At 42.4% G+C, this 14,675-nt stretch overlaps 1 pseudogene across 1 annotated transcript; it reads left to right on the plus strand.

The window, feature by feature from the left end:
- The first annotated feature begins 559 nt into the window (after window positions 1-559).
- On the plus strand, window positions 560-14,466 carry LOC309623411 (serine palmitoyltransferase 1 pseudogene; annotated as a pseudogene). The gene is made up of 2 exons (XR_014249893.1): window positions 560-13,345; window positions 14,078-14,466. The product of XR_014249893.1 is annotated as a serine palmitoyltransferase 1 pseudogene (transcript).
- Window positions 14,467-14,675: the final 209 nt, after the last annotated feature.

Raw genomic sequence — 14,675 nt, forward strand, 5'->3', positions numbered from 1 at the left:
AGACGTTTCCAGCCTCCCTCAGGTGGTGGCTGAATTCAGTTCCTTGCAGTCATAGGACTAAAGTCCCCCTTTCCTTGCTTGATGTTGGCCAGGGGTTTCTGTTTGCTCCTGGGGTCCCCTCACTTGCTCTCTGGTCCTTGCACATGGCCCCTGTTTTAAAATATTAATTTTAAATTAATTTAAAATATTAATAGAAAGTTTGAGAGTCAGTAAGACCAACAGATCAAGAGATACTTGCCATTGAAAAGAAAGTTTGTTACTCACAGTTCCTTTGGGGAGGGGGCATGCCACTCCACAGGTGGGCCATTCACTGGAAACCTCTTTGAATACATCTCATCAATTGACTTTTGGAATGACATCATCAGAGGTGGAAGCCATTTAAATAATTGGATTTCTGAATTCCCCACTAGCAGTCCAAAGAAGGACTGGGGCTCACCCAGCCCTGGGGAAGTGGACGGTTTGTGTAGATTTTTGGTCTGAGGCCTGGGTGGGGCTGGCCGGGTGATGCCCAGACCCTTGGCGTCCCTGGCTGGAAAGTCTCACAGGCACACATATTTCCCAGCGGCGGAATGTAAGGAGGCCTGGGTGGGAGCCGGAGCCGGGGGTCTCGTTTTTGCGCTCCTGACAGCTCGGAGCCCTCTCCAGGTCCTGCCTGGGGACAGGAGAGAGGCTAGTCGAAAACGAGAGTTGGGACTGATGGTAAAATGGAGTGATGAAAGGAGAGTGGAAAATCTCAGTCTGGAGAGGCCCTAGGGAAGACAGGTTCTCGGAACTGTGGAGCAGGGAATAGGGGAAAGAGCTGTAATAAGTTGGACTTTGTTTTTGTTTGGACGTAGGGTTAGAAAGGAAGCCGAATGATTCAGGTACGTGAAATAGTTTGTCATTCTTCTGCATACGTCCCATTTTCTGTCTTGTAAAGATACAACTATTTTAGTAAATTTCTAAAGAAAGACTAGTTAGGAGCTTTTTTGAAAGACCAGCTCTTTCAGGTAGGTAAGATAATATGAAATTTTTAAATGTCAGTCTTGGAGCATGTTCGTTCATTTGACATTTAGTGAGTTTCCATGTGCTGTGCAATAGAACTTTCTGCGTGTCCTCTGAGCTGTTCAGTACAGTAGCCACTAACCACGTGTGGCTGTTAAGCACTTGAAACGCGGCTAGTGCAACTGAGGGGCTGAATTTTCCATTTAATTTAACTTAGATGTGTATTTAAATAGTTGAATGGTGCTAGTGGCTACAGTATTGGACAGCAGAGATCTAGACGTGGGGAATAGTGCAGTGAGCGAACAGGTAAAAGTCCCTGTTCTTACAGAGCTTACATTCATTTAAAGTGAATCTCAGTTTTCTTTTGATAATTTTCTTAAAACTTAATATTGCACTTACTGGCAAGGGTGATGATGCAAGGTGTATCATTGTAAAACCCATCAGGACGTTTTGAAAAAAAAAAAAACCAGTTAAGAGAGCAAGTAGGGCTGAGGTGATGTCCACCCTTAGGTAGATTACAGTGACTAAGATGAGCCACTAAAATTTAAGATTTCTTTTTTTTTTTTAGAAACGAGTAATTTCTACTATATATTGTTGCTGCCTTTTTGAAGACTGCCCTCTTACTATGTAACTTCTCATACCTTGGTATTGACCATGAGTGAGAAGTCCTCCCGGATGTAACATTTCCTAGGGAAGAAAAGAAGCCACATTTGTGATTTTTATTAATTCAGTAGACATTTAAACTTTTCTTAGGATGATTTCTCTGTGGAGTGGAATATTTAACTCATGACTTGGACTTACGTTTGTCAACTATAATCTGATTATTGATGAAACCAAAAGGATTTTTTTAGTAGAGGAGTCCTCATTCTTAACTGAATTACATTCAGGAGGGATCAGCAAATTTTAAAAATAGTCTTAGATTTCTGGTTTTGCTTCTAATTTCTGTGCACCGTGTATGCAGAATTTGAGGAGTCTTGCTGTGTACCCAAACATATGCAACATGTATGTAGTTTTAAAGTTACTTGTGCAATGACCTGAAAGTTTATATATGAAATTGTCAGCAATTTCACTGTCCCCACCTTCTGAATTTTTTTAACTATTGTGAATCATCAGTGCTTTCTTTCTGTCTAATGTTCGAAAATTATTTGTATTTCCATTTCTAAATACATTTTTAAAATGACTTTCCAATGACAACCTATTGGAATATAGCACCCCATAACGGACTGATGGGGGCTTAGTTATTATCTGGAATCTTCTACATGCACTTAGTGTGTTTAGCTGTGTAAAACGTAAAAGTCAGCCTGGCCTTTATCCTGGAAATGTACAGTTGAAAAGAAGACCTGACGTGGATAATTTCGTTAAGGCTCCTGTTTATCATCTTATTTTGGAAGGAATTTTAATACTCTGGATAATCAGACTTCTTTTCTCTAAAACATACAAGTTACAAGAACGATTTCTGATCTTACAGTCAAGGAAAAGGAAGAATTGATTGAAGCTTGGCAACCAGAACCTCTCGTTTCTCCTGTCTCAAGAGACCTTCCTGCTGTCAACTATAACATCGTTTCAGGCCCTCCAAAAGCCATAACATTGTGGTGAATGGAAAAGAAGGTATAAACTTTGCCTCATTCAATTTTCTTGGATTGTTGGATAACCCTAGGCTCAAGGCAGCATCTTTGGCATCTCTAAAGAAGTATGGTGTGGGAACTTGTGGACCTAAAGGATTTTATGGCACATTTGATGTGCACTTGGATTTGGAAGACTGCCTGGCAAAATGTATGAAGACGGAAGCAGCCATTATACACTCATATGGATTTGCCGTGATAGCCAGTGCTACTCCTGCTTGCTCTAAGAGAGGGGACATTGTGTCTGTAGATAAAGCTGCCTGCTTTGCTATTCAGAAGGGATTACAGGCATCACGTAGTGACAGTAAGCTATTTAACCATAATGATACGGATGACCTGGAACAACCACTAAAAGAACAAGAGACGGAAGATCAAAAGAATCTTCGCAAGGCTTGTGTAACTCGACATTTCTTTGTAGTCGAAGGCTTGTACATGAATACTGGAACAATTTGCCCTCTTCCAGAACTGGTTCAGTTAAAGTACAAATATAAAGCAAGGATCTTTCTGGAGGAAAGCCTTTCGTTTGGAGTCCTGGGGGAGCATGACCGAGGAGTCACTGAGCATTTTGGAATCAATATTGATCATATTGATCTTATCAGTGCCAACAAGGAGAATTCACTTACTTCTGTTGGGGGTTTCTGCTGTGGCAGGTCTTCCGTAACTGACCATCTGTGACTTTCCGGCCAGGGATACTGCTTTTCAGCTTCGTTACCCCTCCCCTGTTAGCTGCTGCTGCAACTGAGACCCTCAACATCATGGAAGAAAATCCAGGAAAAGTGCAAACGAATCCATAAAGCTTTACAAGGCATTTCTGGATTAAGAGTGGTGGGTGAGTTCATTTGTCCGGCATTTCACCTCCTGCTGGAAGAGAACACTGGGTGTCGAGAAAGAGAGGTTAAACTACTTCAGGATATTGTAACTCAGTGCACAGACAGAGGCATCGCGTGAACTCAGGGGCGCTACCTGGAGAAAGAAGAGAAGTGTCTCCCTTCTCCGTGCATTAGGGCTGTGGTCACAGGGGAACAAACAGAAGAGGAACTGGAGAAAGCTGTGTCCACGGTCAGCAAGGTGGCCCAGACCGTGATGCTTTAGTCTGGGGTCTGGTGGCCGCTCACCACGCAACACGCAGACAGAGCTCAGAGTCACTGCAGAGCGAGCCAGAGGGGGCCTGCGGGTACCAGACTGGGTGTCACTAGATGAGAAGGATGCTGGTTACTTAAAAGAAAACACATCCAAAAGCCCAAGTAATGACAGCATATAACTGATATTTAAATTCTGCTATTTTGTACTATTTAAATGTTTTATTAATACTAGTTTTTTATATTCTTCTTTTTGTTGTCATTGTTTAAAAATGGAGCTTCAGTTTATCTTCTTTCCCTTCTAATGGTAAAGATTGTGAGCACTCCTTAATATCTCATAGAAAATTGTCTGCAACATTAAAGCTTAGAGGCACTTCAGCATATATGATACAAAAGGTATTGAAGATCTAATTCAACCACATCTTTTTCAGTCTTCGTCATGTGAAGCTCAATCGTGGTTAATATATAAAGGAATACTTTTTGTGTGATTATTATAAACTTTTCATTAAAATATATTTGAATCCTAGAATTTTTATATACACTAAATACTGATGTTGCACCATTTATAACAGTGAATCTTAGCATCTTTGACCAGAGAATAGTCATTATACTTCCTAAGTGAGCAACAATTTAAATCAAATACTATTTTATTTTAGTAAGTTGACCTTTACATTCATTATGTGTTGGCTTCTAATCTGTTTTTGGAGGAGGATTATTGTGATGATCCCAAAATAGAAATCACGTCCTTGATATTTTAGAATATTTTGAATGTATTCTTTTTTGTATAGTGGGTTTCCTAGGGGTGTATAACTACAGGCTTTTTCTAAGCTAAAGAAAATGAGACCTTTATTTCTTTTCAGCTTATGAATTCCAGATATCTAAAAAAGATGTGAAAGTGCTAAAAATAAAATTTTTAAGCTGTGCTTTAGCTATCTGTTTTTCCCTTAGCAAACCAAGTTGGGTGGTATAAATGTTTGTGATATGTGCCACAAGATAGTACATAAATATTACACTATTACTCCATCTCTTATTAAAGGGAAAGGAATAAAATTATATTAAAAATGTCATTTTATAATATATGTTCATGTTAACAAATGGTCTTCAACATCTTTTTAAATAACATATTTTTTTTAATGTTTAGTTTCTATTTTGCTTGAGGTATTTTGTACATATGTGCCTTGTGATTGCTACTGCTTTAAAGGATACAGTACTCTTTGGGGGATGAATCTGCTTTGTTTTGTTTTTTATAATGAAATAAACATACATTCCTGATTTAAAAAAAAACAAAAACAAACAAACAAAAAACAAAGAAGGATTGGGGCACTGCTTTTGCTTACAGCATCTTTTCCCTCTTCTCCAGGACACTTTGCCAACCTCTGTACATCCATGAGGGCTCACTGTGGAATCTCATACAAGTCAGCTCTATGTGCACTTTCCCCACTTTTATTTCCATTAACCCCTATCTCTCTGTTGTTCATTCCTTCCTCAATCAACTTGTAATTTTCCATGTTGGACGTTGGGTGAGGTAAGAAACTCTTATCCAATTAGGTGAATGAATAGAAAAAATTCCCCCTATTCTGGCAATATTTAATTGTTGTAGGATTATTGGCAGAGGTTTACTCATAGGATTTTAGTAGGCAGATCCTTTAAATCAGTGTATCCCAATTGACAGACAGACTCCTGGGGGCAGAGAAGGTAGTAAAGGGGGTCTCTGAACTATTAACAGATCTTTCCAGTGAATAAGACACATTTGCTTGGATAGCAGCATGGAAATCATGTAAATGTGAAGTTTCATTATTGGCTTGAATGATAGCAATTTGATGTGCTTAAACTGGGTTTTCTAAGTAGATGGAGGACTTGGTATTTATCTTTGATAAATATAAATGAGAAAACAATTTTTCCTTACTTAATAAAGTTTTGCTTAAAGCCTTCTTACAAATGGGAGGATATGAAGTTCCCTAGATGGTGAGAAGGTTGAGACCCTGATGGGGAAAGTCCCTTCTGCACAGAGTCGACCTGAGATGTTCCAGAAAAATGTTCCTGGAAAACATTCTAATTCTATGGACTCTGCATGCTTCCAAAGACTTGGTTATGTTGAAGCTGCTAGAGATGGAAACTTTGGTGCAAGCCTAGAAAATTGGTAGTAACAACTAGCAATTCATTAAGGTCCTTCCAACTTCAATTATCAGCTGTCTTCACATGCCTTTTACAGAAGCTTCCATGGTCCATTACCGCTGTTAGTCCTTTCGGCAAGAGGCAGTGTTTTGAACGTACCAAGTATGTCTGAAAGGTAGATATATTTTTTTAAATCTTTAGCAGGAGTGTTTGTCTCATTAACATTTGAGCGGCATCGACAGGTGTCTTCAAGGTCCAAACCATTATTTATGCTACAATTGGTCACTGTTCTAACACAAAAGGACAAATTTAATTGATTTAAGGTAGTTTCCCATAGTTTAGCCTGTTCCACATCTTAATATGGGAACCTCCTTCATCGAAAGGTCTTTGACATGGATATGCCATGCTCTTCCAAGGTAGGCAGTGCATAAGTTACAGAAGGGTACCTCTTGCTTAGCCCTTCATGGATCTCAGATGTAAACCCAGTGATTTCTTCCCTGACAGATATGATTTTTATACTCTAAGTTATGTTACTGTAAATTATTTTAGTTTGAAGTCTTAGGAGATTAGTCATTAACATCCCTTTCTTTCCTGCCTGCCTGAATTAGGGACCAGCTGAGAAATAATGTAGGTGTCAAGCCACTAGGGATAAAACTTTATCCCCAATAACATTTTTTTCCCCTAAAATGTAGTTATGTCTGTGAAAAAATGGACTTGTGCCCCCATCCCTCAATTCTGCTATCCACTCACCCAGTCACTGAGTAAGTCCTTCCTAGGGGAAAGCCCCTGCAGCAGGGTAGACAACAGACCAGACTGCATGGTCCGCGTGGAGAAAGGAGAGAAAAGGGGCTTCTGTTCCTTCTCTCAAATTCACCCGTGACAGAAGCCATTCGGGCCCCCCTGGGGTGGAATGAGTAAGGGGCGGGGGTGGGAGCAACAGCCATGCTCCCGTGGAGTGCCCTCTGTATGTCCTCACAAGGTCAAGGGGAAAAAGGATCTTTATGACAGTCTTCGGGAGGGGATTTGTGGACCAGCCAGTTACTGCTGTGTTTTTCAGACAACCGATTTGGAAGCTTCTGTCTATAAACACAGCTTTCACTAAAAGCTGACTTCGTCTTGCCTGTGGGTCTTCTAAGGACTTAGCATTTTCCCTTTCTCTTTTTTCTGTAAGCTTTGTGGATGTATTTCACTTCTTACTGGTAACCCCAACATATGGGAGAGTGTATTAGTCAGCTTTTGCTATGCTAATGCTGTGTATCAAACAAGCCCGAACATCAGTGGTTTCCAATAGCAAAGACTTCTTCTTGCTTAAGGATCTGTGGGTTGGCTAGCATTGGCAGGGCTTGACTGCCCTGGGCTCCAGACTGTCAGGCTCAGGTCTCCTCCGGGTGTTTTCTCGTCCTGGACCAGTGGCCACCTGGGATGCGAGACAGGATGGCAGGAGCTGAGCCAAGGATGAGGTGGCATCTGAAGCAGCCACTTGCATCAGCCTGCTCACATCCCATCAACCAAAGTGACTCGTGTTTTCAGACCCAGCGTCATGGAGAGAGGAGGAGGGATGAATATTTGCCGCCAGACCAAAGATAGAGCCGAGGCAGGTGAAAAAGGAAGTTGCAGGGAGCGTGTTCAGTGACCACTTCCTTGTTTGGGTATCTCCTCTCCCGCTCTGGAATCAGACAGACCTGGGTCTGAATCCCGGCTGTAGACCTATGAGTTGGACCAGGTGATCCTTGAGCTGTGACAGAGAGAAAGAACCAGGACAAAAAGCCAAGTCAGGTCACGGGGGAAGAGGACACCCCATGAAGGGAGAAGCAGGGACTGGACAGAGCTGTGCGTCTGGGATCGTGAAGGTGCAACAGCTCGAGGAAGGAGAGAAGCCTGACGAAGTTGGTGGGGAAGAGGGGGCGTTCGCACATGCATTTATTTATTCAGATTAGAGGAAACTGAGCTTGTTTATTGGCTTATGCAAAGAGTCCAGAAGAGAGGGAGAAGCTGAGAGCAGAGGAGAAAAAGTCTACAAACAGGTCCGAAGTCACGCAAAGAGGCCACGGTGAGCACAGACGGGGTTGCCCCCCACACGCCTGGGGTCCTCCCAAAGAGGAGAAGATGACTGGGGATGAAGATGTGGTGGGTGGAAGGACCGTCTGAATGAAGTAGGAAGGGAAATCGTCCGGGTGTGGGGCTGTGGAGCTGCATGTGGAACGGGAGGCGTGATGGGTTGATGGGTCATAGCAGGTAGCAGGGAGGGAGCAGATTAGGACAAGAAAAAGGGGTGGTGTGGCTTGAGAAATCATAGAGTTTCCATCTCTGTGTGTCTTCCCATCAAGCCTGACCTGCTGTGCTGGAGAAGCTGTGAGGATGGACGAGGACCCAGCAGCGTCCATGAGCAGAGGGTTAGCATGTTGGTTGAGAGCAGTCCTGGCGATGAAGCCTCTGGTCCAGGTGGGCGGGGAAGGAACTGAGCCCGGATATGATTCATCCCAGGAACAGGAGGCCGGCAGGGGCAGCTGTGGAAGGGAGGCTTTCAAAAGCCCCCACTGACTCTATTACCAAAACCCCCAGTGTGGAAACCCATCCACCGTCCACCTGTCACCATCTCTCACCATCTTTCAGGTTCTCCTGCCTTACCTCTCTTTAGGACCAGCTGCATAATTTGCAAGGCCTGATGCAAAATTAAGATGCAGGGCCACTTATTCAAAAGTGAAAAATGCCAAGATGATGACAGCAGAGCATTAAACCAAGTACGGGGTCCTTCTAAGCCCCAGGCCCTGTGTGACAGAGCAAGTCACGTGCCCAGGAAGCCAGACCTGGTCCCACTCCGCGTCCCTAGCACTCTGATCTCAGCGCACAAACTTCCATGCTTTCTCATCCCCTCCCCCTTCTGCATACACCATCTTCTACCTCCTTTGTCCTTCCTGGTCAGCTATTCTCGAGTCAAAATCCATTTCTAAGCCAGTTCTTTAGGCTTCCTGAGGATACTGTTCTAATTTCTAGTGCACTGAGCTTTTCATGTTTCGACTATACGTTACATAAGGTTGTTGAGGGAGTGAATGAACAAATAAATGAATAATCAGCTCTGAAGAATCAAATCCAGTGCAATAAACCACAAGAAACCCTGTCCCACAGCAGTACACCTGCACGGACATGCAGTCCTTTTCCAGAATCAAAGGAAGTTTCTGCATTCCTCTCCTGGTGAAGGTGAAGGAAACCTTATGGTTCTGATGTGCTGCAGGCATTTAATTCATCAACTCACTCAAATCCTGCCCCACGGCAGAAAGGATCTGAGGACACGGTGCAAAAATATCATTTACTTCTAAACCGTGAAAAAGTAAGGGACTTAGTATTTACTTTTTTTTTTCTTTGTCTTCTTTTCCAGAGGATTTGAAGCTGTTGATAAGAAAAGATAAATGAAGCTGAGTCATTCAGATAAACACAAAAGTTCAAGATCATATAGCAGGAGGAGAAGGTAAGGATATTACGAACACAAGATCGTACAGTTTCTACGTTGAACGTTAGATTTGACTCAGAGTTTCTCGGTAGCAGAAGCAAAGACAGGGAAGGTGCTTTATAGATTTCTATTTGTCAGATCATGTTCAGATTGGTGTAGACCCAGAGGTGCCACGGATGGATGCAAGGTCCACACCTCTCTACAAGGACCCCAAGTGAAGCGTGAGCACCCGGCAAGGGGCTTGGCAAAGGGGACCCTTTTCCTCTTGGACGCTTCAGCCCCGACTCCTAATCAGAATCCCCAGAGCGGGTCTGGCACAGTGCCGTGTCCCCTCTCCCGAGGCCAGGGAACACCACAGCTCACAGCCACACAGGGAGGCGGGTCTGTGACCGCGCCTGCCCGCCAAGAGCCCAGCCTGAACCTCAGGCTCCTGGCTTCCGGCTGGGGAGACAAGGCCAGCTGGGGGAACAGTCAGAGCAGGAGAGAGGGTGCCTGAGCCATGAGTGAGGCAGGACTGCATCGCCCTCGGGGCCTCTTCCCGCTGATGCCCTGGGACCTCTCACTGGCACATCTCTCTAGTTTCAGGGAAGCGGGCGTGGGGAGACAGGGAGGGACCAGGCCCAGGAGAAGCATCGTTTGTTTTTTAGTTAATAGCAGCTGAGAGTATATTACCAGTTCATAGCCTGCGAGCCTTATCTCTCAGGGGGTGAGCTCATGTGGTCTGGCCGGGCTGCTTCCCTACCTTCCAGCTCAGTGCAAAGCCAGTGGGAGGAGAGGGACCGCGTCCTTCTCGTGTTAGCAAGTGACAGACGCGAGTGGACGGTGGCTAATTTAGTAGCTCAGACGGAAGACGTTTTGAATTGCTAATTGAAGGGCATCCAAGGGCTTGCATTTCAGAAAGTAAGTAATGACTGGATACATTTCTCCAGTGGAGGGTCAACCCATTAGATAACCTTGGTTATATGAGAAAAGGGGGTGGGCAGCTTTGCAGGCCCCACAGGCAAAGGGGTGTCTCCAGGGAAGGCACCCAGAGACCGCAGATGAAGCTATTTTCATGTTACGCGCACCAAGGACAGTGAAGCGCCTTCCCCTCAAATACAGAGAATGCCCTAGAATAAAGCTAAGCAAAGTCATACCTTCACACTCTGAAAGAGGTATAAGGTTAACAATCCAATCATTTTTGACTGAAACAAAACAGAATAAACAAATGAAAGAAAATCTCAGCAGGCACTTTTGAAACAGTGAGTATATGAGAACTTTCTTCGATTGTGTTGAACACAATTGAAAATAAATAGATTATATTTAAATATAATGTAAACAAATAGCAATATCATACAATATATAATGCGTAATATATTGTGTATAACATATATTGTAATATCATTATGATATGATATTATAATATATAAAGTAATACTAAAAAATAAATACCTTTAGGAGATAAAGCCCTAGTGGATTTGAAGGACCCGCTGTAAATCATGGAAGATTCAAGAAGCTGCGGGCAGGTAGGGTCTGCAAAGGTAACAGACAGGCAGCACAGAGCTGGGAGATCAGCATCCCGCCCTCCCATCCCACTTCTCCACATACTGGCCTGTGGCCTTGAGCAAATGACGTAACTGTGCCACATTACTGTTGCAGGTGAAGTGCGGACTGTAACATCACCGACCAGGGGACCTGTGTGAAAATCCAGTGAGTAATTCACAGCAGGCCCATAGCCCCAGGCCTGGTCCATAGGCAGCTCCCCTGAATGGAAGCCACCGAAGCTACATTTTAAACCAGGTCTGGGAGTGTGTACACGCAGGGCTCATGCGTTAGAAACGCGTCTCTGCTTTACAGCCTTCTAGCTGGTAATTCATTATTGCATTTGGATTTTGAGATGCCTTGAAATAGGCATTGTCTGACTTCCTGTAATTGAACTGGGTACACCACTGGATGACAAATTGTAGAGGATAAACGTATATGCATATTTAGGAAGAAATGTCTTGGGTCCATTTCGGGAGAATCAAGGTAAAAAAGTCAGGAAATAAAATATTGAGTATTGACATGACTGCTTTTAGAACCGAGGACTCATCATTGAATGCAGCGAGCCTTAGATGCCAGAGAACCCATTTACCGATGACGTTTCTTTCTGACTCTGAGAGTTGTGTGATTATTTTGGGGTTAGAGAATAAATTATCAATTGAACTGGAAATGAAATTCAATGCAATTTAATTGGCTCAAGTCTTGCTGCTGTTGATTTTCTTCCTTTTATTTGTTTTTACAAAAAAATAACTATATGCAGCTGGCTTTATAGCCATCTGTTTGGGGCAGTTTGTCTGCAGAGATGCTAATTAAGGGGAAAAAAGATTTGTCATCTTAAGGAATGCTGACAACTCCTATGGTTCTCAGGGGAACAAAACCTTGTTAGAAAATGATCCTTTTTAAATTGCTGTTTATTTAATGTCTCATTTATTCTCTTTTTGATGTGCAAGCAGGATGCTTGCTTATTCTTGAAAATGGTTCACACCTTTCTCAAAAGGGAACAACTCATGTCTAGGAGTTTTTATTTTTTAATTCTTGTAAGCTTTCTCATTTTGCTCAAGAGTCCATTGTACGGCAGTGGCCTATTTTTTTAAAACATTTTTGTTGTGTTTATATATATATATATGATATACAATATGCAAGATATAATAAATGTTATATATAATTATACTATGTGTACATGTAATTTACATATATAATTTACATATATAATTTACATATATAATTTACATATATATAATTATACTATACTATAATTATACTATAAGTGTACACATAATTTACATATATAATTTTATATTTTTTATTTACTTTTATATTATGTGTGTATATAATTCATGTCATATATCTTCTATATAATTTTATTTTAATGTATATATAATTTCTTATATAATATATATTACATTGTATATGTAACATACATGTGATTGCCACTGTAACCATTTTTAACTGTACACCACAGCGGCGTACATCCCATTCACAATGTTGTGCAACCATCACCATTCTCTGCTTCTGGAACTTTTTTCCCATTCCAGCTGTGGCCTGTTTTTGTACTGGGAGGGATTCTCCGTGATCCGGTGCCCCAGGCCTCCTCCGAGTGCTTTCAGTGGACGGTAACCACCCAAAAAGCAGAAGAGGAGGCCCTTGTCTAGAGATAGGAGGTGGCGGTAGAGGACAGAGCAGGGGGACAGGGCCAGCCCGTGCCAGGCCCCAGGCAGAGGACCTGCAACTCTGCGTCCTTTCAGCAGGGCTCTGAGCCCTCCTGGAAAAGAGTGGTTTCCTCTGTTAGCTTTTCAGAAAATCAAGTCAGCTTTCTAACCTACAATAACCATCTTTCCATCTCCTGGGCCCGCTCTCCCCACTTGGCGGTGGGAGCAGGAGAGCTGAGGGGCTGTGAACTTCACCTCAGTGGTGCCCCGTCAAGTCTCCTCCGTCCTTTTGGGCAGACACAGAGGGACTTCCCGTCTCTGCATCATGTCCTTTCCTGGGGACAGAGAGGATGCTAAACGAAGAGGCCTGGCTCTTTAAGGCCTGTTGTTTGCTTTTCATCCAAATGTGGTTAAATTATAAGCCACCTCTTCCTCGGGAGCTCCGTGAAGTTTCCAAAAGAAATTGCAGAAATTGTAGGAGACCATCCGCCTTTTATTTATCAATAAACAAACCTATTAAAAGTACACTTCCCTCTCAGGCCTACGGAGTTGGAAATGAACACTGAGTAATTTAAAATCTAAATTATTCTAAAGTAATTTAACATTTTTTGGCCAATTTAAATTTATGAAAAAGCAAAACAAGGCTTCAGTGATCATTTGGACATAATTGATATTCAACTTCAATAAGTTCATTTGATGCTAATAAGAACAGACCCTATGCTACCTCTTGCTAGGAATATCTTCCTTTCAGAAATCATCTACTATTTAAAAATTTTATTAAAATTTATTTAGTGCTACTTGTTTAACCCAACCTTAGAAACGTTATTAAGATCGATTTTTTAAGAGAGAGACATTTGATTCTTCCAGGGAACAGATTTTCTGGGCTGTATACATCAACATGGATAAACATCTACAGCATAACCCCAGGTAGAAACTCATCAAGTACATACAAGAGTCTGCTCAGCCATAAAAAGAAACGAAATGGAGGTATTTGTAGTGAGGTGGATGGAGTTAGAGTCTGTCATACAGAGTGAAGTAAGTCAGAAAGAGAAAAACAAATACCGTATGCTAACACATATATATGGAATCTAAGGAAAAAAAAAAAAAAAAAGGTCATGAAGAACCTAGTGGCAAGATGGGAATAGAGACACAGACCTACTAGAGAATGGACTTGAGGATATGGGGAGGGGGAGGGGTAAGATGTGACAGGGTGAGAGAGTGGCATAGACATATATACACATATATAAAGACATATAATGTAAAATAGATAGCTAGTGGGAAGCAGCCGCATAGCACAGGGAGATCAGTTCTGTGCTTTGTGACCACCTAGAGGGGTGGGATAGGGAGGGTGGGAGGGAGGGAGACGCAAGAGGGAAGAGATATGGCAACATATGTATATGTATAACTGATTCACTTTGTTATAAAGCAGAAACTAACACACCATTGTAAAGCAATTATACTCCAATAAAGATGTTTAAAAAAAAAAAAAGAGTCTGCAGAGGGGATATTTATGAACTGCTATTTCTGTGAAACTAAATTTGAAATATTTAGGTAAACTTTAGATTTATAAACCCGAACGAGAAGAATTTACGTGAAATTATTACTGCTGTATTTTGACTTCTGTTGTTACTTTGTGTTTTCTCTCCCCTACATCACTAGGAGGGGCTGAAGTGGACGGGGGCTCAGGAATTTATAGAAGATACTGATAACACAGAGAGAAAGAAGAGGAGCAGAGAGGGACAAGGGGCTTGGGGACCTGGTCAGCCTGGGATGGGAAAGGAGGAGGTTGGCACACAGGTGGCACCATCATCCAGAGATGGTCCCCTGGGGGGTGTCAGTCCTCATGTGATCCCCAGAGACAACCACACCACCCCTGTGACAAAGACCACCTTGTTGGGCCCTCTCTGGCTGATTCTTGGTTTTGGAAAAGGGAAGAACTCAGCTGATCCTATGCTTGGGGCAACAGTAGAGCAGAGACGCCAAAATTTTCTTCAAAGAATATACTACTTGGAATTAAAAAAAAAAAAAATCAATGAGTTCTTTTTTTTTTTTTTAAATCACAGAAGGACTCAATCTGTGTTGGTTTTCTTTAGCTCATGGTTTAGTATAATTTTTATCACTGCATGTGTTTGTCAAAATACAAATAATACTAACCCATGAGTATGACATGGGGTACTGGTGTCAGTGGGTGTGGGAGCCTGCCACGTGCATTGATGGTGTGAAAACAAACACAGCAACAGGGGCCAGTGCAGGGGAG

This window comes from Balaenoptera borealis (genome assembly GCF_965194805.1).
Source record: "Balaenoptera borealis genome assembly, chromosome: 2".
NCBI lineage: Eukaryota > Metazoa > Chordata > Mammalia > Artiodactyla > Balaenopteridae > Balaenoptera > Balaenoptera borealis.